General features: G+C 40.5%; 2 pseudogenes; both read left to right on the forward strand.

Annotated features, from left to right (window-relative positions):
* LOC140633695 (stAR-related lipid transfer protein 4 pseudogene) overlaps positions 1 to 23,486 on the forward strand; it is a 316,244-nt pseudogene that overhangs the window by 50,684 nt on the left and 242,074 nt on the right.
* Positions 14,577 to 15,692, forward strand: LOC140632975 (hsc70-interacting protein pseudogene; annotated as a pseudogene).

The following is a 23,486-nucleotide window of genomic DNA, read 5'->3' on the forward strand; positions in this document are numbered from 1 at the left end:
ATTCCAGTGGGGCCAGTGGCAGCAGCAGCAGTAAGAGATTGAGGGTTGGGGGTGGGGTGGGATGACCCTGAGTTTGGATGTTTATCCTCCTGGCTCCCTGCCTCCCTGCATGTATCTGTTGATTGTAGTTGGCTGCTGTAGTGGCTGCTGTTCTCCATGGCAGATCTTATTAATTTCCTGGGGGTATTTCTGTAATGATTTTGTTTCTTTATTCTTGGCTCATTGTCTGTTAGCCTTATTAGAATCAAAGTTCCAAGAAGGAAGGGGCCATGTATATGTGCTCACCCCAATATCTGTAGGCTAGCATAGTACTGGTTCATAGTAGGTACTCAATGAGTAATTAATGCATAATTTCATGCAAATACACAGAATTTTTTTTTGGTGTAGCTAATGACCTTTACCATTATTCTCCATCTTTAATCTTTGGGAGATTGCTGATTACCTGTGGTCTCTCTAACTAAACTATAAGCTCTCAGAGAACAGATTGTTTATGCTAAAATGAAAATAAACAATAAAAACCCTGAAAACTCTATACTGCCTAGGATTACATAGAACACTAAGCATTCAAAACGTACTTGTTGATTGGTTGATTAACAGCACATGCTATATTATTAGGATTACCAGTTAATTAGTTTAAAAATATCTATTGAACCCTTTGTCTTGTGCCAAGGATTGTTTTAGGTTCCCTGGATATATCACTGAACAAAATGAAGATCTTTGTCCTTACAAGAGGGAGACAGACAACATATATAAACATCAAAAATAAGCAATATATGTAGTATGTTGGAAGATGGTATAAGTTACAGTAGAAAAATAAAAAAGACAGTAGAGCCTGCTAGAGAAGATGGGGGTGGGTTGGTGCTGGGATGGTGGGGAGCCGGTTGTGACAATAAATGACTAGGGAAGACCTTCCTGGGAAGATAATATTTGAGCAAAAACATGAAGAAGGAGAGGGAGTTGAACAAGCTAACGGATGGGGGAAGAGTTTTCCAAGCCGTGTGAATAGCCACTGCAATGCCAGAAGGCAAGAATGTATTCAAAGAGCAGCAAGGAGCCCAATTGGCTGGAACAAAGTGGGTGAGGGGCAGAGTAGCAGGAAAGGAAGTCTGTGAAGTCTCCTGGAAGTGGAAACAGAGTGATTCCTTAGGGAAGGAGTGAAGAAAGAGTTAGATCCAAAGGGAAAGCCCATCTCTGGGTTCCTTTCATTGTGCAACTCTTTCTCTGACCTTTTGTACTTTTCAGGGATAAAACTGTTGATGAACCTTTGGGGGAGAAAAGATGTGTAATGGACAACAGTTATCTATTCTTTTCCTTTTGGGGGGATATATGCAAGTAAATATAATACTTTTTAACCCACTTGATTTTTTTTTGAGGTTTTATTTATTTGAGAGAGAGAAAGCATGAGTGGAGGAAGGGGTTAAGGGAAAGGGGCAAGCAGACTCCCTTACTGAGTATGGAGACCAATATATGACTGGATCCAGGACCCTAAGATTATGACCTGAGCTGAAGGCAGACACTTAACTGACTGAGCCATCCAGGTACCCCTTAACTTATTTGGTTTTTAAATGAGTGAATGGCATCTTCTTAGTTAATCCAGGGTTTCCCAAATTTAAGCAGTTCAATGAACAATTTTTTTAAACTTCCATTTAAATCTTCAAATTTTAGAATTCAAATTTGAAATTCAAGTGGCGAGTTTTGATTTTTTGTTTAATCCCATATATCTGGAAAATGGAAATATAGGTAGTATTTTGTTCAGTTTACAACATTATAATATGACATAAATTAAATGTTGATTTTATTGAAAAGCCTGGAAAGAGTTAACCGTAATCTCTTGACATAGTACCCAAAAACTGAATGTTAGATTTGGCTCTGTTTGCCAGTGGATGCTTTCATTTTCAAGGCTGAGATGTTGCATTAAAATAGGATCTTTTTTTGGATAGGATCTAGTAATTTTTGGATCAAGATGAACCGCTAGGAAAATATTTGTTATGAGAAGATAAAACCTACACTTGGAGAAAAATTCATCCATTTTGCATCCATTTATTGCCCGAGGGTCTGCTCTTGCCCAGGCACCATTCTGGGCACGAGGTGTACATCAGTGAACAAAATAACATTTCTGCCTCATGGAGCTGACATTTCAGGGAGGGAGACAGGAAAACATTTTTATAGTATCAGACAGTCAATTAAATGTACTTTAAAAAATAAAGCATGCAAATAGATGGAGAGTATATATTGTAGAGGGTGCTCAAGGAAAGGGGTGCACTAAAGCAGAGGCCTGAATGAAGAAGAGCTGTGAGCCGTGCCAGTGTCTGGGACATAAGCATCCTGGAAATAGGGAAAGGCCAAAGTCAGAAGTTTTGGGCTGGGGGTTCAGAGCTCTCAGTGTTTTTTTTTTTTTTTTTTTTTTTAAGATTTTATTTATTTATTCATGAGAGACACAGAGAGATAGAGACAGAGACACAGGCAGTGAGAGAAGCGGGCTTCATGCAGGGAACCTGATGTGGGACTCGATCCCAGGTCTCCAGGATCACACCCTAGGCCGAAGGTGGCGCTAAACTGCTGAGCCACTCAGACTGCCCAGCTCTCAGTGTTAAACCCGAGGTCCACCTGCCATGGCATTTGGTACTGTAGTTGGACTTTGGTCCCCTGATCTTCATACAGCTACTTGTTCCCTGCAGAGTATAGGTGGCTTTGCATGTGTGGGTGTGGCTGGTGACTCTGCTTCCAGACAGGAACCCTTGGACTCAAAAGTATTGTTCTTCTCTGTGACTGGCCACCTCTTCTCTGTCCTCACTTTTTGACGGCACTTCTTTTATTATATGTGTTCACCTGCTATATTGTAGGTACACAATGATCCTCATTCTAGGTCCTCAACAATTCACACCTGGATTGCAACCCAGCATGTTTATTTACAATGCTCTGGCCTCTAAAGGATTGTAAGGAAGGTCCTTCTGTTTTTCTAGCTTGTCTTCTGGAGCTATGAAGAGCAAACTTATGCCCTTTAAAAGAAAATCTTGATGTGTTTGTTTTTTAAACAGGGCGATTCAAGGACAAGGGGACAGCTCTTGTATAAACGCCTGTCCAACGTTGCATTTTCTGGGCTGAGTTATATGGTCTGCTGAGTCTCAGGGCAAATCATCTCCCATGATCTGCATATTGTACTTCCTTGATAGGAACACTCACTATACTTTTCATTGCTGAAGCCAAACCTTGCATCATATTGTTTATCTGTATCCTCTTATTAATTCGTATATAGATTGGAAACAGATAAGGCTCCAGCTTGCTCAAACATAGGTTAAATTCAGATCATGCCATATATTAGGTATGTGTCTTGAGGCAAATTATACTTAATCTCTCAGAGCCTAAATTTTCTTAACATAATCTAATTTATTTCTCACTTGGTTGTTGTCATTAGTAAGATCCTACATAAAAAGGCGTTGAGAGTTTTAGGAGGCATTTAGTAATGTTAGCTCCTTTCTACTTGTACTGTAGTAATGCATTCTTTAGGATCAAGTTCCCCCAACAGTGAGTTGTCTGAAATGAAGAAAGCTAAGTCATTCCAACCCTCTCATTATGTAGGAAAGGCCTAGTGCCTGGAGAAGCTAGACCTGGCAGATGGTAGATGCTCACTAAATGCACATTTGTTGAATGATTTTATGGGATTTTACTTCACTGGGGAGAGGGGAACCCCTGTAGGTTGGCCTGTGAGACCTGTGAGTGAGTGGTCTCTTAGTTTGCCCATTTGCAGAGTTGGCTTTGTCTGCTTATTGTTCCCCCAATTATGAAGGATTGGTGAGATGATCAAATGTCATTAGTAAATTACAAATAAGAGGTTGGTGCTTCTGGGGCTGTTAAGTCAGCCTGGCCGCTGAGAGCCATTTAGTGTCTTGGAATGGGTAATTTGTTAAATGACACATAAGAAAGTTGAAAGAATTAATGTTCCTCTCCAAGGAGCAATTTATTCCTTTTTTTTTAAATTAATTCAGCCTAAATATTTATTCACAGCCTTGGGTTCCTCGTAAGAGAAGCTATAAAAAACAATATGATCATCTTCTCTTTATTTTCTTATTTAGAGCCATAAGACCCGAGGAAGAAGCATAATAGGCAGGATGGATAGTAGCACCCCTAGAGGAGTTCTGTGGGTAATAGAAGCTGCCAAACTGAATATAAGAAATCACACATGACACGTACAGCATTGGGAAAATATTTGAATCTGCATAAAAGTTTGTCAGATGCATGATGGCTAAACCTGCTATACTTTTCCTAATCAAGATTGGTAAGGTGTGGCTGCCACAGTGGATTTTAGTGCAGGAATTCCAGGCTGGTGGGATGTAGTTTCTAACATGGGGCGTAGAGTTCTTCCCATCAGATAAAGGGTCCTTGTGTCTGTGTCTCTTCTGTGTAGAATGTCTATGTTAGATCATCCGAGATCATCCACTTTTACTGGTGACAGTCCTTACTCTAATGATGGCCTCACGTAATAAATTTACAAACACAATGCTCCTGGACACAGAGATCCTCAGGAACCATCATAGTGACCATTTTTTTTAATCCTCAAACTGGACACATGGTCTGATGACTGAGGGTCATATGGCTATTTGGTTTTCCTGGAATAAATCTACCCTGGATGCACCGACTAGAAATCATAGGTGTGGGGTGGCCAAGAGTGCTGTCTCTCTTCAACATTTCAGTTGGCGCATGCTGCTGGTTACATCAAGACAGACTGGTGGGCACCTAACCAATCTCTCCCCATGGAATGTTTGGCATCCCCGCGCTCCTTTTCTTCTTTAGTTTCAGGCTTCATGGATGAAGAGCAAACAGGACAGAGTTCTGTTCATCTTGGGCTTATCCACATGCCAAATCCTGGCTTCCAGCCTTATCCCTCTGATTGTTCCAACTCCCTTATTGTCTCCACTTTGGCATCTTCTTAATGAATAGCTATTTAAAAACCAACCAGAAAGGACACGCAAGTCTCGAATCAAGGCAACTTGTTGATGGAAGAAGATACACTATCAGAAGGGGAGTGTCAAGGAGTAGAATAGCTGAAGGTAGGTAGGAGGAGCATCTGCAGATGGGGGTGGGGTGGGGCTGAGATTGTGGTATTGGTGGGCATAGCTTCTTTATGGACAGGCCTCATATTGTAGTCAGACGCCATGTCTTTCAGAAGTGGTGGCAGCATTTGACTTATTCTAAATTACAGGCATCCCTGATTTTTATGCCAAAAGACACTTTTTCCAATATGTAGCAGGAAGGCCAGATGGCCTTGTCATTGCTAATCAGCGGACTACAGGCCCTGGAGAGCATGCTGAGGACTCTGGCTTTAGCTAATTAATGCAAGCTCCAAGTCAGAAGCAAGAATTAAGCAATCAGCTTCTTTCTCTAATTCTTATACAATTTGGAAATGTGCCCATGATTAGCTTGGTCTGAAAAGCCTCAAAATAGAAAAAAAGAAAAAAAAAAAGCCAACACTTGGGCTAAGCAAGAAATGAAAAGAAAACTCCTATATGAGCTTGGAAAGAGAACTTAAATGAGATGCCTAATTAGGGCACAATCAATAAAACCAGATCCAGAGTCAAATCCATAGTACTTTTTTTGTAGGTGGAATGTTTATTTTTATTGATGGAAATTGTATTAGGTTTTAAGAGTTAGGTGGAATCTGATAGTCTCCGATTAAGTTGCAACTTAATATTTGATACAGTATTTGAGGAAAATAAAAACACTATTAGTCAAATTCTTCTTTTTTTTTTAAGATTTAATTATTTTTTAGAGAGCGAGTGAGAGAGAGTGCAAGCGAGCATATGATAGGGGAAGAGCAGAGGGAGAGGGAGAAAATCTCAAGCAGACTCCCTGGTGAGCATGGAGCCTGACACCAGGCTCAGTCTCATGACCCTGAGATCATGACCTGAGCCAAAATCAAGAGTTGGACACTTAACTGAGTCACCCAGGTGCCCCTTTTTAAGTGATGTAAAGGTGATTTTTTATTTTTTATTTTATTTTATTTTTTATTATTTTTTTTAAAGGTGATTTTTTAAATGATTGGGTGCTCCATAAAGACACTTTTCCTTTTCCTACCATTATTTTTGTGTGTATTATTTTTATATACACAGCATCTAATTTATTCTTAATGTAGTGACTGACACATATTAATACTTAAAAATGTCTGTTGAGAAGAATGAATGACAGATTTGAAACAGAACTTTATGATATTATTGCTATTGCATGGCTTTTGCATGGGAAGCTGTCAACCTGTTTATTAATTTGTTTGCTAAACAAATAGTTGTTGGTCTCTTATTATGGGCCTAGGTCCTAGGGATGTAGCAGTGAATAAAACAGACAAAATTTCCTGTCCTCTGGTAGCTGACGGGCTACTATTTTCAGTTAGTATGAATTTTTAAATTTGTAAAGATTATTGATATTGATAGGACATTTCTTCTAATATGATACCTTTCTTCCAGTTGTATAGTAATATGATTAAATGCAAAAACATACCAACAACTTTTTGGACGCGCCACCAAAGATGTGCAACTCCCTTCTTGTTGCCTTGGTCTACTCCCATTACCTTACTTATAGGGTGGAATATTTTGCAAAAGGAACTGCTTCTACTTCCCAGATTGGTGTTCCTTTCAGGCTTGAAGCCTGTGGGTAGAGAGCAGTAAGACATGTGAATCAGTAACGTCTGCTGGGCTGGAGAGAGTCAGCTGGTGAGGAAAAATAGGTTTGCAATGTTCAAAGGTCTCTTGGGCGTACGTGCTCAAACTAATGCTTGTTTTATACATGACTCTAATCCTTTCCTTTATCAAACAGCTTTTGTCTGCAGCATAACTTTTCGACAAAATGCTCCAAGGCTATTTCTTTTTAAAGATTTTATTTATTCATGAGGGGCACAGAGAGAGAGAGAGAGAGAGAGAGAGAGAGAGAGAGGCAGAGACACAGGCAGAGGGAGAAGGCTCCATGCAGAGAGTCCTATGTGGGACTCGATCCCGGGACTTGATCCCGGGACTCCAGGATCACACCCTGAGCCAAAGGCAGATGCTTAACCACTGAGTCCCAGGGATCCCCTCCAAGGCTTTTTCTTAAAGTGATGCAAGCTCCAGGCTTATGCTGTCAAATATAGTCACCAGTAGCTGCATGTAGTTAATGGACACTTGAAGTGTGTTTAGTGTGACCGAGGAATGAAATTACAAATTTTGTGATTTTAATGAATTTAAAACTGATAAGTCAGTTTTGGAAATGTTTTGTGACTGTTTGGAACAGTATGCTATCTCTCAGAATCTACATTTTCAACTGTTAATTTTATGAAATCTAAACACATATCAGGTATTTCCAATAGTATTTAGTGTCCAAATGGAGATGCCTTGTGTGGGTAAACTACAGACCAGATTTCAAAGACTTAGTACAGGAAAGACAAATTACCTCATAAATAACTTAAATAGTGATTTCGTTTCACAACGATGATAATTTAGATAAATTCATTTACAGAAAATATCTTAAAAATAAATTTCTCCTTTTTCTTTTTAAACAAGCATCAGGAAGTATAAAACCACATATGTGTCTTGCATCATATATATTTCTATTAGATAAAGTGATTCTAGATGAAGTATAATTTCTTCTTTATCATATATCTAATTTTTCCTCATTATAAAGTGGTTACCATGTGCAGGTGACTGAAGTCACTCCCCAGAGGATCTAGAGTGGCCTGCCTGGTGTCTTTCTCACTGAGGCATTAACTCTACTTGGTTAAACTCCCAGCAAGGCCTTCCTCATCTTGCCAGTCAAAAGAATTTTGGTCTAGTCCCTTCCCTTCCCTTCCCTTCCCTTCCCTTCCCTTCCCTTCCCTTCCCTTCCCTTCCCTTCCCTTCCCTTCCCTTCCCTTTCCTTTCTCTTTTTCCTTTTTCCTTTCCCCCTTTTCCTTTTTCCTTTCCTTTCCCCTTTCCTTTCCTCCTCTATTCTTTCTATCTCTACTGACTTGCAGAAGCTGAGAACGTATAGTGGGGACAGAGGGACATGGGGAGAGTGAAAAAACAGAACTGAAAGACCATGTAGTTCCTGAAAGATGAAGAGTAACTTGTTTCTGACTTTCTAGTTCCTCAGACCGGTTTTGTAGAAGCTTGGTTTCACTTTCTGGCCTTGGGATTTTTTAGATATTTCCTCAGCGCCAGCCAATAATGCCTCTTGTTTACTTAGGATCACTTGCCCTTTCTAACAATTTCATTAAGGTGATTATAGCAATAAATGGTTTCACCAAGAGCGTGCGTGCCTGTGTCTGTATCAGTTGTAGAACCTTTGGTACTTACAGTTGGGTTCAGAGGATTGATATTTGCATTGAGTGATCCTTTTCAGGATGTGTGAGTGATAAAACCATTGATAACAAATCAATAAGCACATGCTGGTTATTATTTACTACCCACTGTGTACTGGATGCTGTGATGCTATTTCAGATGCATTGTATTCCTCAATCTCAACAAAACTGTGGGAGGTGGGTGCCATGATGATCTCCACAGAGATGAGGGAATGGAGGAAAGGCCTGTGTGTTTTTTTTTAATTTAAGTTTGATATGCCAACATATAGTATAATACCCAGTGCTCATCCAGGCCTGCGTTGTAACTGTTCCTTCCTGTTGAGCATGGCTCTGGTGACTGTTGTCTCCTGGTAGTCGCATCCTTACATCCTGAAACCTAGAATCAGGGCTGATCTGTGTGGCCAATATACAACAGCAGAAGTGGGGATGTGACTTACGAGATGAGGTCATAAAGTGAATTGCAGTGTTTATCGTGTTTCCTTGGGTTGCTGGCTGTATGGGAAGCCAGTCACCATATTGTGGGAACGCTCTCATTGCTTTGTGTAGAAGAACTGAGGCTGCTCACCAACAGCCAGCACCAGCTTGTTAGCTACCTCTTTGGAAGTAGATCCTCTATTTTCAGGAAAGCTTTGAGATACTCTAGCTGTAGCCAACACCTGACTGCAGTGTCAAGAGGGACCCTGAGCCAGAAACACCCAGTCAAGCTTCTCCTACTCCATAGAGCATGTGAGGAAAAACGTTCAGTGTTCTAAGCCTTTAAGTTTTGGTCTAATCTGTTGTACTGCGGTAGGCAAATAATACAGTTTATGTTTGTAAACTTGATGGAAACCTTTCTGTGGGTAAAAAAAAAAAGTGGCCATCTTTGCACTTCATTTCTAATTTCATTTGTACCTTGGTAACTGGTACATGCTTATTCAAGTGAAATAATAAACTTGGCTTTGGAAAATACAGCTGAATAAGAGGGTGAGGGGTTGTCAAGGTTAACTACCAGTTAACATGGGACTGCTCTGTAGCTGGTTGTATATTAAGGGAAAATAGGTACAGACAAAACACCTTTTCATTTCTGAGGATCCAAGGAAAGTGTTGAATGATAGTAATTAAAAACGTACGGGAAGTTAATGAAACTGCAAAGGAATGTCTAGAAATTCCTGGACTACTAAGTGAAAAGGAGCCTGTATTTTGCCTGATTGAGATAAGTGGTTCTTTTTTTGATTATGGGAAAGCCTAAGTGCAAGCAGCCTTCTGACAGACCAGAGAAAGGGAGAGGGGGAGTCAGCTGACAAGGTGTGAGCAGCAGATTCAAAGGTAATTTTAATCTTGGTTCAAATGGTAGACTCTTCAGAAGACAAGCTGGATATTTATTTCCTATCATTTTTTAAAAGATTTTATTCATTTACTCATGAGAGACACTGAGAGAGGGAGGCAGAGACACAGGCAGAGGGAGAAGCAGGCTCTCTGAGGGATCCTGATGCGGGACTTGATTCCAGGACCCTGGGATCATGACTTGAGCCAAAGGCAGACACTCAACCACTGAGCCACCCATATGTCTCTCCCATCATTTATTAATATAAATCCTACACATTTATCAATCTCTTAGATGAAAATGTCATCTCCAGATAGGGAAGAACTTTCCCAACCTAACAACTCAATGGGGAAAGAATAGCAATTTGAATAATAACAATACAAGTTCTGTAAGCCAAAAGCATGATAGAGGAAATGAAGAGGCAAAGGGGAGAAGTGTTTTTATCACATATCACAGAGGGTTAATACTCATATTAAGAGACTTTGCAAATCGTAAGAGAGACTCTGAAGAACACTTTAATACCATAAAAGCTAGAGACAACCAGTAGTACTTTTAAGCAATAAAAAAGTTATTTTTGTTAAATAGTTAGAAAATATCACTTAAAAATTATTTTAGCAAGTACAGTTATGCTGTGATAAGGTATATTAGTAAATCTGATTATGTTATGTGGTAAAATATTTATACTTAAGTTGCTCTTAAGTTTATCTTATTTAAATGCATTTTATAAACAATTAAATGTTTGATTTATCATGGAGCTGATCAAAGAGCAACCATCTCCTGCTGTTAATTCCACTTCTTGCTGATGGGATTTCAGAATGGGTAGCAGACAGACCTGTTCTGATCCTGTTCAAGTCTCTCAAGTTGCCCAGGAAAGAAACCAGCCTCCCCATGATAAACCACCTTTGTTGCCCAGGGACCAAAACATGGGCCAGTGTTGCAGTGAGTGGTCTCTTTGTTGCATCTGTCTGGTTCCCATGCCCTGTTTGGTACCGACTGTGCACTCCCCCAGCAGAACACCACTTCAGATGTAGGCTCTCGGAAGTTTCCAAAATTTTAGATGCAAGATATTTTCTTCCCTGCAGCAGGTCCCTCATTATAATGGCAGCTTCATGTTGAAAGGCATCTGTGTGTAGGTAGAAGCCGGGCAGCATGGGGAGAGACGGTGGATCGTTTGAGCCCCAGGAGCCCCAGGATGAGTCAGCTGAGCTTGGGCTTCCACGCCTCGGAGTATCGGCTTGGTCACAGTTCTCTAGGGACTGACGTGTCATCTGGAGCATCATGTGGAAACCACCAGCTGGAACAAAGTCCTTGTGAAATGTCTCTTTAACTGGGAATGTTTACAATCCACAGGAAAAGCAGCTGTGAGAAAGAAGAATAAGGACTATAAGGTCCTGTGCCCATCCCAAGCCCTGGGGACAGTGCTAATGTCTGCTGGGGACTGGGGTTCTAGTGTGTGGTGCTGAGGCAAGAGAAGGAAAGAGAGAAAGGCAATGGTAGTGGGGTTGGGATCCCTCTGACTCTGAGGGCTTCCGTGCTTGTAAAGAACTTACATGGCTTCTGGGTCTTCCAGTCTTCTGAGACATGGCTGGAGATGTGAAGACCCTGACCATGTTTACACAGAATTGCTTAGTGCTTCCTGCCCTACTTGCATCATTATTATTATTATTTTTTTAATTTTTTTATTTATTTGTGATAGTCACAGAGAGAGAGAGAGAGAGAGAGAGAATGAGGCAGAGACACAGGCAGAGGAAGAAGCAGGCGCCATGCACCGGGAGCCCGACGTGGGATTCGATCCCGGGTCTCCAGGATCGCGCCCTGGGCCAAAGGCAGGCGCCAAACCGCTGCGCCACCCAGGGATCCCTGCATCATTATTTTATGGTGCATAGGTGATGCTCTAGGGTAGAGAAAGGGCAGAGCCAGCTATAGGATGCTCTTCTGGGGCCTTTGAGACTAGGAAATTACTGTTTGGTCAAGTCTTTGTTTAGTTCACAGTCGTCTGTGCCTGTTTATTTCCTTCAACTTCTCTTCATTTACTTTAATATAAAATTCTTGTTTTCTACCCTATCTGTGGAAGCTTGAAGAAATTTAAAACTTGAAGCACTGTGGCTCAATTGGTTAAGTAGCCAACTCTTGGTTTCTGCTTGGGTCATGATCTTGGGGTCCAGTGTTGGGCTCTGTGCTCAGTGGGGAGTCTTCTTGAGATTCTCCCTCTCTCCCTCTCTCTAATTCTCTCTCCCTCCTCTCCCTTTCTCCCCACTCATACATGCTCTCTCTCAAATAAATAAATAAATAATAAAATTTAAAAAAATCTAAAAAATGTTAAATCTATGAAAAGCAGCTTAAGTCTTCAATGCTTGAGAAAAAGTTGGTGATATAAGAAATATTCACTGAAGTGGGTATGGTGAGGGCTGCACAAATTGCAGAGGTTAAACAGTTTTGGTTTACTGGCCAGAAACTTCTAGTGGAACATAGAGATTTCTAGCAAATGAATAAGTGCCAGTAGAGGGCACCGCTGTGCTGCTCCAGGAGAGCAAGCAAAGGATGTGGCTGGGGACCTGGGTAGGGTTCATAGAAGAGGTACGGAATTGACTTGGATTTGTCAACTGGAAATATGGAGAGTTACCTTCTGTGATGGGTCATCTTTCATTAGGAGGTGATTTCCTCTTATGGCAGTGAGGTTGAATCTAGAATATGAAGCCATAGTAAATACCTCCTCCTTTATTTAAGAAGATTTTATTTTTAAGTAAACTGCACCTAACCTGGAGCTTGAACTCATAATGCTAAGATCAAGAGTGGCATGCTGGGATCCCTGGGTGGCGCAGCGGTTTGGCGCCTGCCTTTGGCCCAGGGCGCGATCCTGGAGACCCGGGATCGAATCCCATGTCGGGCTCCCGATGCATGGAGCCCGCTTCTCCCTCTGCCTGTGTCTCTCTCTCTCTGTGACTATCATAAATAAATAAAAATTAAAAAAAAAAAAGAGTGGCATGCTCTACCTACCAGGTGCCCCAGTAAATGCCCTTTTATCCAGGATCCGTACCAAAGATCAAACAACCTCTTCTCCTACACCCATAGTTTTAATGTATTTTTTACCCATAGCATTTAACCATGTAAGTAAAGTTCATAATATAGTACCTTGAGGCCAGATGTGATCTTACAGGGCCCTCAGAATCCAAGGAGGTTCAAAACATGTTAAAACAGTTTTCCAGTATAATGTAATCTTACTCTGATTTATTGACTATTAGTCATGGTTGAATATGGGGTGAGTATATGAATGGACACCTTCCCAAACATTCTTGATAAATGGACTTTACTAAAATAGAGCATGAATGGACTCTAAGTGTGAGGAGTTCTCTACTTCAAATGGTTCTGCTCTCCAAGCCTGATTCCAGGAAAAAGTGTGAAGAAGATTGTCTTCCTCATCTTTTTACTTCATTAAGACATTTAACAAACATTTGTTCTGTGCTAGGAGCTAGGGAGTACACAGGCAGATAAGAGAAAACATTTTTTTTTTTTTTTTTAAATCAGAAGCCAAGGAAAGTCAGATTTGAAGGGAAGTATCTGCAAGTTATGTGCACTCTACAAAATTGGGTAAGAATAATGTGAAATGAGAGAGAACATGAATAATATTAAAGATTAGGCTCATTTTGCTATTGTTTTTGCAGGTGTAAATACAAAGGAATCCTGAAGGTATTTACAACAGAGGTGGGTAAAATTCACACACAAACTGAGAGACCTTAAAGTGGTGGTGAGTTGTGAGTTCCCAGCGAGGGAGTGTGAATCCAGCGCGCTTATAGTGGAAGGCAGGCTCTGGGCACTGATGATGTGAGCGTGACTCTTGTCCAGACACAGAACAGCACTTTCATATTTTTTACCTGTGCTTCCTAATGTTTCTCTCCAGCCATCCGTTTGCTGGTAGGGCAACCCTATTGGCTCTCAGCTAACTCCCACTTCTTTGATTCCTGAGTTCCCTTCCTGTTTCTAGCATATCTGTGAATGGTAATCTTTTTGTTTTTGTTTTGTTGTTGTTGTTTTGCTCTTAAGCCAACGATCTGTTTTTAAAGTGTTTTTGTGGCCAAGCCAAGTTTTTGTGTGTGTGCTCTAGGATGCTCAACGTCTGCCATCTTGACTGGAAGCCCCTGCCTGATGCTTCTGGTGCTGAGGTACTCGTTGAAGTAAACTGGACTCTGATAATTTGACATTTTGTTCTGATAATCTGTAACCAGGTTCCCAATTAATAACCCAAACCACAGATTGGCATTTTATTTCCTATAATTTTCTTCAAGTGCTAAGGTAGCAGGGGTTCCATATAGTATGAGACCCTAAATTGTGTTCATGCTAGGGTTCAGACATTTTTGGCCATCCCAGATTTTGTGCTTGGAGGATGAATTTGTCAGTGATCTATCTGCAGGAATGTCCATCTCATGGTAAGAGAGTAGAGGAGTTCAGGTTGGGGTCAAGGACGACAGACTGGCATTGGGGGGCTGAGCAATTCTTTTTTTTTTTTAAAGATTTATTTATTTATGATAGACATAGAGAGAGAGAGAGAGGCAGAGACACAGGCAGAGGGAGAAGCAGGCTCCATGTCAGGAGCCCAATGTGGGACTCGATCCCGGGACTCCAGGATCGCTGGGCCAAAGGCAGGTATGAAACCGCTGAGCCACCCAGGGATCCCCGGGCTGAGCAATTCTGAGCAAAAAGTCATGTTCTGTTCTCTGGGTCAGAGCAAAAATAAGCTGGGAGTGAAATCTGAAAATGCTGCTCAGGAGAAATTGCTGTAAGATGTTAGGTTCACAAGGAAACACAGTTTGAGGACAGATGTGCAGAAGGTACTACCCATGTGGGGAAGAAAGCTCCTTTCTGCTTTTGTGAAGAGCATAGTAGGGCCCTTCCACACAGTCACGCTGGGCTGGTACCTGCGCCTGGAATCAGGCCACAGCCTCAGCTGCACCCGCCGCCTGCCAGCGCCTCTGGATCATGGACCCCCACAAAGTGAGCGAGCTTTGGGCCTTCGTGAAAATGTGTAAGCAGGATCTGAGTGTTCTGCACACTGAGGAACTGCACGTCCTGTGGGAGTGAGTGGAGAGCATGGGGGATAAAATACCACCTGCTACTCATAAAACGAAATCAGAAGACAATATCAAGGAAGAAAAAACAGGAAGAAGGCAGAGGAAAACATAAAGACAGATGAACCATCAAGTGAGGAAAGTGATCTAGAAATGGACAATGAAGGTGTAATTGAACCAGGTACTGATGCCCCTCAAGAAATGGGAGATGAAAATGTAGAGATAACCGAGGAAATGATGGATCAGGCAAATGATAAAAAAGTGGCTGCCATTGATGCCCTAGATGATGGCGAACTACAGAAAGCCATTGACTTGTTCACAGATGCCATCAAACTGAATCCTCGCTTGGCCATTTTGTATGCCAAGAGAGCCAGTGTCTTCATCAAATTACAGAAGCCAAATGCTGCCATTCGAGACTGTGACAGAGCTATTGAAATAAATCCTGATCCAGCTCAGCCTTACAAGTGGCTGGGGAAAGCACACAGACTTCTGGGTCATTGGGAAGAAGCAGCACATGATCTTGTTCCTTGCTTGTAAACTGGATTATGATGAAGATGCGAGTCCAATGCTGAAAGAAGTTCAACCCAGGGCCCAGAAAATTGCTGAACGTTGGAGGAAGTATGAACGAAAACTTGAAGAGTGAGAGATCCAAGAAAGAATAGAAAGGGTTAAGAAGGCTTGGGAAGAACATGAAAGAGCCCAGAGGGAGGAAGAAGCCAGAGGACAATCAGGAGCTCAGTATGGCTCTTTCCCAGGTGGCTTTCCAGGGGGAATGCCTAGTAATTTTCCTGGAGGAATGCCTGGAATGGCAGGGGGGATGCCTGGAATGGCAGGAATGCCTGGGCTCAATGAAATTCTTAGTGACCCAGAGGTTCTTGCGGCCATGCAGGATCCAGAAGTTACAGTGGCCTTCCAGGATGTAGCCCAGAACCCAGCAAATATGTCAAAATATCAGAGCAACCCAAAGGTTATGAATCTCATCAGTAAATTGTCAGCCAAATTTGGAGATCAAGCATAATGCCCTTCTGACAAATAAAGCCCTTGCTGAAGGAAAAGCAACTTCAATCACCTAATAGATGTCGCAATAATACAAACCAGCGTACCTCTGACCTTCTCAAGAAGAAAGCTGGGGTGCCGTGAAGAGAATTCCTACCCCTCTGCCCCACATGCAACTGCAACATTCTACAGTGGTTTGCCATTAGAGTATTCATGCAGATAATGTTTTCCTACTAGGAATTACAAACTTTAAACACTTTTTAGACTTTAAAAATATTTTAAAACATTAAAAGAGTGTGTTAGTCCCTACATTTTTATTTACTAATCATTTCAGTTTTTTTCCCTTTGGATTAATTGAGCAAGGAAGCTACTTCAGTGTGGAAGATTTATTACTGCTCAGTTTGAGTGAAATAAAGGTTTATTAACAGGAGGCAAATATAACATTTAAATAGATGAAGTTTGAGTTGGAAATATGGTTACTGAGGTATTTTGACTTGTTTTTTAAATGTTTTACCTTTTTTTTTTTTTTAAAGATTTTATTTATTTGTTCATGAGAGACACACAGAGAGAGAGAGAATGGCAGAGACACAGGCAGAGGGAGAAGCAGGCTCCATGCAAGGAGCCTGATGTGGGACTCGATCCCAGGGCTCCAGGATCATGCCCTGGGCCGAAGGCAGGCACTCAACTGCTGAGCCACCTAGGCGTCCCTTAAATGTTTTACTTTTTAAACACGATTTATTTGGATAAAACCACTGGGACCACCAGTATTGCAGTAGGACCTGGGTAGGGACCGGAAGTGCTTGCCAGGGCAGCAGCAACCTTACTCCTTTTATATAGTGTGCACCCTTGGGCAGATGCATTTAGATCTTACACTGTGCTGAAGGGATGATTTTTATAATGCTGCAGTAGAGCTGGATTACTTAGCTGTGTTCTTGTCTGATACAGAAAATGAATGTTTTGCATTATTTCCACATAGAGGAAATAAGGGAATACTTTTATTTTTATATTTCTGTGTTTAGAGTGACCTTCCCTGGTCAGAAAATACCCATTTCTTTGTGTGCTTTTCAATTGTTTTCACCACCACCCGTCCAGTACTCTTTTTGGGCTAAAGATAGCCCCTTTCACTGGCATCATCAGTACTGTTATCATTCACTGCATAATTGTGCAAGCATATGTAATGCTGGGTTTAATATGTAATACATATAGTGATTATGTAAGGTGATACTCAAAACAGCTGTAGTTTCTTAGTTGGCCCAAGCGATTTCATATCTAAATGTTAGGTTTCCACTTTGGCGAAATCTTACCATGTCAAAAGATGTTGGAAGGAGGGATTCCCTTTGGTGTTCAGTCTTCAACTTAGGAAATACCTGTTGCAATTGGAGTTTATCTTACATTATTCATCTTCATATTTGGAAGAGTATGAGGTTTGAATTCATTGATCTATGGAGGGGAACCAAACTTCTTGATCCAACATGAATTATAAAATTGTTGAGATCCGTGGTTCTTTGCTGTGAAGTTGATGGCATTATGAGTCGTCATGCTCCTATTCAGCTCTTAAATACTGCACCTTTTCCCAATCTCTTCTCTAAGCATAAAGAAATGATAGTTTTCCGTTGTACATTCGACTCCTACATTTAATTAAGACCAAGTCCAGGCGCTGTACAGGAATTGCTAGGTTTCTACCTATCTTTCATTTTAACCGTGTTTAAAAACGGTTTCAAGGGATGAGACCCTCTGTACTTTGCCTATTTGAAGAATCAGTGGTAGGAGCAGTGAAGAAAATTCCAAGGAATACATTTCTGAAATAGCACATTTCTAATATCAAAAGTGAGTTGGGTCAGGTTCTAACCCTTTGCTGTACGCAAGCGGATAGAAATGCATCTGTTATATAAGGAGAAAAGGCTGTATGCTAACTGAGCATGCTTTTTAAACCCTTTAAAAATACTCAGCATATAAACTTGCATTTGAGCTTTCCAGTGGTTTTTTGTTGTTAATGTGTGTTCTCAAGTTTTCTAATGTGTGCTGTGAATAACTCAAGAAGACCAGTTTCTTTTGGGTTCCTTATTTGATTTACTTAATTATATATTAAGTACATTCTAACACTGCAAATATTACTAGAAATGGGTAAAAGTAAAATTGGTCTTCTGAAAATGTGTCCTGTGCTTTTAAGTTCCACAAATATGAAGTACATTCATTCATTTTCATAGAAACTCAGTATCATTTCTAAACCAGACGTGTTTTTTCTTGTGCTAACGATGCTATAAGAAGGAAAAGTAAAGGAGTTTTTTCTGCTTAAAAATATATAGTTATTGGATTTCTAGCTACATTAAAAATAAAGTATGGTTTCAAACTGGAAAAAAAAAAGAACACAGTAGGACCTGATCTCACTGTAGACTTCAGTGTGGTGGTCTCTATGTCTTCCTGTCAGTCTCCTGAGCAGTCCTGTAGGGAATGGCCTGGGTACTGGCTTCTCCTGAGTTGCTGGAGGAGAGAGAAGAGCGATGAGGACAATGTGGACATGGAGGTTCACCTGCACACCTGCATGCTCCATAGTCTTGGATGACAGCATGGGGTGTCAGAGAAGGTGGTTGTAGGGGTGTCAAAAGGCCCCTCAGAAGCTGACTATTGTCATGATCTGGAACGCCTATGGCCTGGGCTGTGGGAGGAGGGTGAAGACCATGAAACACATGGCTGTGGGAGGAGGGTGAAGACTGGTAGGTGTTAGAAGGTGACTGTCTACACAAAGAAACTAAACTCTCATCTACTTGTTCAGCCTTCCACAGTTGAGCTTCACATGTGATTGTTTTCTTACCTCTTAAATTTACTTTCTAAATGGTTTGAGCTATGTACCATTATCATCCCTTTCCATCCTCAAAATAAAGCTTGCTTGTTATCTTGGTCTGGCATGTCTTCCAGTAACACCATTCCCAAGTTTGCATATCATCATGGGGATACATCTCTCATGACAGATTGGTAGGAGCCTCAATGTAGGCAAACATTTATGAAATGAATACAAGTTTTGTTAAAGCAAATTCATTGCTTATGCAAAGTGGAAAAGTACTTTTCAGTGGAAAAGAATACATTTCTAATGGAATCATACTTGATAGAAGTTTTTCCCATGGATATTCTTCAAATATTTAGAAAATGTGGCAAGATATCTTTAAAAAATCTGTGTAATCAGTATTCTAATCATAAAAATTCTGAGAAAAGACGTTGGAAACTAGAATGAGAACACTGATGGAGATAGGAAAGTGGTGATGATCGTGATCCAGTTGGGTACCCACTCATCTTGGGCACTGGCCTCTAGAGTCAGTTTGGAGAAGACTATGGCCATCCATCCTGATGTCTCCTTCAGCTATCTGAGAGCTTGGTCTTCCAATACCCTCATTTCTTTAATGACTTAGTATGGATAGTTTGTGAATTTATCTAAACATGTGAATGTAAACATCTCATATAGATCTTGAACCATATCATGGTATCATATCATATATCATGAACTCATATCATGATCTTGAACCAATTCTTTCATCTCCCATGGAACAAGTTTCTATACAAAGTATATTGGCATGGGAGGTACTTAGTAGTTACTAGTTGCTGTATTAGCCAGATTTTTATTAAAATAATTCTGTTTAGCAAATACCTACCAAATCACAGGAGCATATGGAAATAACCATTTATTTCTCACTCATGCTGAAGCAACCTGAAGGTTGCAGGTCAAGTTCATGTTTGCTCCATGTGAAGTTATTCTGGCCATATGGAGGGACAGAAGCTACCTGGGACATATTCTTCACTTGGTTCTGGTCAGAAACTTCAGAGAGATGAGCACTGCCCATTAAAGTCTCTTTTCCCATTCCGTTGGCCAAAGCAAATCCCATGATCAAAGCTAGAATTGTCAGGAGAGAGAAGAACATGGACTTCATGGAAGTGAGAGGTGGGGAGGAGTAAACATTTGCTAGATAATAATTTAATCTATCACACTTCCCCTCTTGCTCTTTTAAAGCTTTTTAAAAGTATATGAGTGGCCTCTTCTAAATCCAGTTCCAAGGCTACCACAAATGTAGTAGATTCTTTAGAAATCAGTACTTCCTTTGCATTATTGTAAAGTTAAATCTCTATTAAGGAAGATGATATTTTGCTCACTTCCTTTGTGATGCCAGTCTGATTATTCTGGTTGATAATTGCAATTTTTGTTTTATTTAGTCTGGACCAGCTGGTCTGGTTACTGGCTGAGGATTATAACTGTGCTGTTCCATAAGGTAACCATAAACTACAGGTAGATGTTTACATTTGGATGAAATTCAAAATAATTTAGTTCCTCAGTCACACTAGCCACGTTTCAAGTGTGCAGTAGCTACATGTGGCTAGTGACTACCATGTTGGGTAGCACAGATATAGAATCTATCCCTCGTCATGGAAAGTTCTTCTGTATAGCGCTGGATTGGATATAATAACCACAATGGCCTTCATTTATTTAGCACTAACCATGTACCCAGTGCTCTGCCATATATGCTCTATGCCTCATTTAGGATCATCCTTGCAACCATCTTGTAAGAGAAGTACTATTTTTCTCATTTTTCTAATAAGGAAACTGATGCTTAGTGATGCTAAGTACGGGAGCATGCTTGCTAATGGGTGATTGGCAGTGTCCTATCTGTTTGACTAAAGATCTGCCTCTGATTCTCTAGCATCATTTTTTTCCAATTTTAGGCTGTATAAAGAACAAATGTCATGATCTCCTAACACAGGAATGGTAGGGAGCTGACTGCTTAGCTCCTAGTCTGGGACATGTAGGGGCAGGGCAGGACCTGGCTCGTCATATAGTACAGTAGTCCTCTCTTTATTCCGCAATTGGTCAGAGGAGCCAAAGAGAGTGGTGTTGTAGTTGATCCAACAGTTCTCAGAAAGATCTGCTACCTCTTCAAACAAAGCAGTTCACAATCCTGCCTGATTTTACCCCCATAACTCCTACAGAGTTAAGTAATCTGTGCTCTTTACTGCTGAGGGCCATTAGCAGGAGAAGTTGGGAACATTTGAGAAGCATCTGAGCACTATGGTCTTCCTGGCCATCTCCTCATAATTGTGGTCACAGTGAGTTCTCTGAGACAGTAGATTACTCGGTACTAATGATGAGTGCCTGGGAGTTGTTGTCTGAAGGACGAGAGTTCAGGTTCTGCCTGTGATATGGGGTCCTGAGCAGGTTATACATCTGTTTTGCCCCACTTTTCTTAGTAGTAAAATGGAGTCAAAAATAGCCATCTCTCAGCATTGTTGTCAGTGCTAAATGGATTCCATATCCTGCCCAGCACATTTATGGTATGAAGGCAGTCACACATAGACACTAAATGATAGGCCCCCTACTCCTAATGTGTTACATAATCTGAAGACCTAAAGCAAGAATAGTTCATGGCCCATCAAGTTCACCTAATAACTATTTCAATCCTTTAAATCCGAAATATCATTTATATTCAGCTAATGTTATGTTCAACACTGATGTTACCCTTCTAAATAATTTTTAAACAAAATTTATTTATTTGAGAGAGAAAGAAAGAGTGGAGTGGAGAGAGAGTCTCAAGCAGACACAGGGCTCAATCTCATGACCCTGAGATCATGACCTGAGCTGAAACTAAGAGTTGGAAGCTTAACCAACTGAGCCACCCAGCCAGATGCCCCCTGATGTTGCCCTTGTATAGCCACACAAGCTTCCCTCACACCCTCACCCCTTCCTTAACTTCTGAACCACCACTAGATTTCTGTAATTTTATCTCTCTGAGAATGTTTTATGGGGGGAATCCATTCTGGTGTAAGAAACATGCTACTTGTGGTACTAAAGAAAAATGGATATTAGCTGTTTTCTTTTACTACTTTTCCAGGAGGAAAGAATCTTTGTTACTCGGACACATTCAGTAGTGGACTGGCAGTTGTTCAATGGAAGTGATGGGCTCAGAGAAAAAAACCCTGGGGAAGCCTGACAGTGTAGCTGGATTTTTCCTGGTAGGGTACAGTTACTGGCAGAAGACAATGGAATAGATGGAGCAAATGAAAGGAGAGATTCTCCTGGGGCTAGGGCTTGGGGGGTATTTAGGAATTCATAGAAATGGGAAACAGAGATAGAGCACCTGCCGTGAATGAGCAAAAGTGAGACAAGAGTGGCGAAAGGGAATTTTAAGAAGCCATGCATGTTACAGATGGAACACTCCTTTGGCCATTTCAATAAAGCTTTACTTAGTTGGGTTTTTTTTTCCCCAATTAGGTTTTAACTGTCATGGCAATTCTTTCCTTGAGTGAAAGAGCGTATAATAGGAATGGGTACCAAAGGAAGTGAGCTTTATATAAGAAAACTGACATTTGACATAAATAATAGTTTCAGTAGGAGAAAGTGGGGTTAAGAGCTAGGCACTTAGAGCAACAAAGTTCGATTTCTTGTTGAAACTCAAGGAAATGAATGTTTGGCTATACATGCTGAGCTTATCTAGCATTTGTGTCTCGGATCTGCTCCCTAAGACTGACCCAGGTTTCCTACTCCACCTACGCTATTACTGCACATTGTTTTCCTGGTCACCTTCTTCATCCACTGCTCTGAATCTCAAGCTGAGTTGCAAGCGCCACAGGTCTTTCATCTATTCTCCATGAGAAATTTTAATTAGAGTGGTCATGTATAAAATGCCGGCTACTTGTATGCAACTTCAGTTGCATCTGGAAAACTTTTGATGTAGGAGAAATATCTGTATTGTGAAGAAAAAAGAGTTCTGTGGTCCATCATTTGGCATGTCCCCCTGCTCCATGTGTACCCCATTCTGTGGGTTGCCTTTTCACTCAATTTATGGTGTACTTCAATGCACAGAAGTTATTATTTTTGATGAAGTCCAGTTTATTTTCTTCTTTTGTTTCTTCTGGTTTTGATGGGATTATTGCCCAGTTTTTGTTTTCTTTAGAATTAGGCTGGTTTTTAAATGATTCATCAGGCCTCTTTTAATACTTTATTTTTTCTACACCTGTATTTTGAATCATCAAGTGTTCATATCTTTCTTTAGATGTGGAGCCTGTATACCTTTCCTTTTAGAAGCATCGTTACCTCGTTTGGTGTATGGAGGAATTATGATTAGAGGTTTATTATAGCACATAAGAAAAAAATAGTTATAAGACAGCATAATAGCATATCTATATACTAATAGCATATGTGTATGCAAATAATATATATGTGTGTGTGTGTGTGTGTGTGTGTGTGTATATATATATATATATATATATATATATATATATATGACTTGAGACTAATCAAGTTAAATATTCCTAAGAGTAGAAAGCATGGCTTTCCCCTAAGAAGTAAAAACCACCATATGATCAAAATTTAATGTGTGGTATTATGAATATTCTATTATGTATGGAATGTATAAGCTAAATATATTTGACTAGACTAAGGCTCACATCTGCCTGTTTAATTTATCTCTGTGATGTAGGTTAAAAGTTTACCATAGAAGTAATATTAAATTAAAAAAAAAAAAAAACCTCTATGAGCCTCTTTCAGTGATAGGCAGGGGTTTCTTTTGGGTGATTTGTCACAATTACTTTGAAAATATTTTCAGAAAACTTACCACAAGGCTTAAGTAAAATGAAGGCCTCCTTGATCACTGTTTGTGAAATCCCCAGCAGAAAGATCCTAATTGGTTTAAAAATTATTCTGGCATCACACTCTGCTCACCTGCAGGGGAGGGCAAGCGAGATGTCCTGATTAGCACCCTGTGGTCGAGTGTTAATGACTCTGAAAGAGAACTTACTGTGATCATGGAAAGCATCCAATCTCTGAATCTTATTGAAATTCTCCAGC

Source organism: Canis lupus, chromosome 5 (genome assembly GCF_048164855.1).
Source record: "Canis lupus baileyi chromosome 5, mCanLup2.hap1, whole genome shotgun sequence".
Lineage (NCBI taxonomy): Eukaryota > Metazoa > Chordata > Mammalia > Carnivora > Canidae > Canis > Canis lupus.